General features: G+C 41.2%; 1 non-coding gene across 1 annotated transcript; it reads left to right on the top strand.

The window, feature by feature from the left end:
- The first annotated feature begins 1,048 nt into the window (after nt 1–1,048).
- TRNAQ-CUG (transfer RNA glutamine (anticodon CUG)) lies at nt 1,049–1,121 on the top strand. The gene has a single exon. It is a non-coding gene; the product is annotated as a tRNA-Gln (tRNA).
- The last annotated feature ends 913 nt before the right edge of the window (nt 1,122–2,034 follow it).

The raw sequence follows: 2,034 nt of genomic DNA, 5'->3' as shown, positions 1-2,034 counted from the left end.
CGTCCATGTTCACCTCACAACGCCTTGATGAGCAACTTGGATTCCTGGGAAGTTTGATAATAGGAAGGGCTGCCTTCAGTGAGGGTTTTCTAGTGACAAGAAAGGCAAATCCCCACTGAATATTAAGTTAGCGCTTGTTTATAAATAAATCCATGAGTTAGCCTGAAGTCAGTCCCCAGGAGCTCATCATTCCTAAGTAAACTGAGAGCATCAAGTTTCTTGAAACTGGATTTGGGACCCACCGGGCTTTCCTATCAGTCCACAAAAGAACCCTGCTTGAGCAAATGTGAGAAATGGTTCAAAAGGAACGCATGGAGCATGTCATTATACATTTGTCAAAACCCATAGAATGTACCACACCAAGAGTGAACCCTAATGTAAACTACGGTCCTTGGGTGATAATGATGTGTCAGCATAGGTTCATTGATGGCAACAATCATACCCCTCTAGCGCAGACTGTTGACAGCAGGAAAAGATGTGCTTGTGGGAGCAGGGGATATAGGCTACTTTCCATTCAATTTTGCTGTGGACCTAAAACTACTCTAAAAAGTAGTCTACTTGCAAAAAGAAAAAGTGATGCATACATCCAGAATGAGTTAAGACATACACTTTGGAGGCCAAAACACCTGGAGGAAAATCCTGACACTGGCCCTGGATGGGTGACATCTGTCCTCGCTGAGCTTCAGCCTTTTTATCTGTAAAATGGAGGAAATGAATGCATACCTTTGGTGTTATGACAGTTACATGAAATCCTCCATGTAAAGCATGTAGAAGGACACCTGGCACAGAGTAAGATTTCATCATTCCCATGCTCTGCCCAAAATAAATCCTAAAAGTTAGAAGTTATTCCTCCTACCAAAACGTCTACAGTTCACTCTGACTACTCTGAGAGCCTAAGGCACACAGAGTAAAAAGCAGGACATGGCTGCTACGAGACCAGGCCCCCGGAGAAAGCCGGCATCCCCAGGTAATGAGTTGTTGGGTTAAAAATTCTGCAAAGCATATTGGCTGCATCAAACTTAATAATTAAAACATTTGATGTACGGGCACCTGGCTGGCTCAGTCGGTGGAGCACGTGACTCTGGATCTTGGGGTTGTGGGTTCAAGCCCCATGTTAGGTGCAGAGATTACTTACAAATAAAATCTTTAGGGGCACCTGGGGGGCTCAGTCGGTTAAGCGTCTGCCTTCGGCTCAGGTCATGATCCCAGGGTCCTGGGATCGAGCCCCGCATCAGGCTCCCTGCTCCACAGGAAGCCTGCTTCTCCCTCTCTCACCCCTCCTGCTTGTGTTCCCTCTTCCGCTGTGTCTCTCCCTGTCAAATAAATAAATAAAATCTTTAAAAAAATAAAAATAAAAAGCACATTTGATGTCAACTTTATTATCTGGAATCTAAACTATGTGCCAGACATTGTCTTAAATGATGGAAATACAGAAATTAATAAGGTACGTGTTCTATCCTCTAGGGACTCAAAGAACAGTGAAGAAAACCAATGATTCTAAAAAATATACCATAAAAGGTGCAGTGGAACCCCACCCCACTCCAAAAAAAAAAAATTCTTCCCTGGTCAGCAAACAAAAAAGTTTCTAAAGAGGAAGTAACAGGTGAGTCTTGAGAAATACTGCAGCTCAGAAAATGCTCAAGGAAAAGAAATTCAATGAACAAAGACCAAATCGTAATGAGTTTGCAATTTTCACGTGAGGAATTGGAGCAATATAAGTCAAAGAGGCAAAGCACTAATTTTAGGGGATGCTAATAAGAATTACTGTTTAAAAAAAAAAAAGTATTCCATAATCTAATAGGTCCAGCACATGCTGGGTTTAAAAACATGAACAATGACAAATAGATTTCTTTACTGCAGGATTTCTTCGCACTTTTAACATGCAAATGTATATTGCAAAGAATCTGTACTCAGAAAACTATAAAATACTCATGAAAGAAATTGAGGAAGACACAAAGAAATGGAAAAACATTCCATGCTCATGGATTGGAAGAATAAATATTGTGAAGATGTCAATGCTACCTAGAGCAATCT

This window comes from Leptonychotes weddellii, unplaced genomic scaffold (assembly GCF_054177405.1).
Source record: "Leptonychotes weddellii isolate Sample4059 unplaced genomic scaffold, ASM5417740v2 HiC_scaffold_11866, whole genome shotgun sequence".
Taxonomy (NCBI): Eukaryota; Metazoa; Chordata; class Mammalia; order Carnivora; family Phocidae; genus Leptonychotes; species Leptonychotes weddellii.
This window is presented reverse-complemented; position numbering and strand designations above follow the sequence as displayed.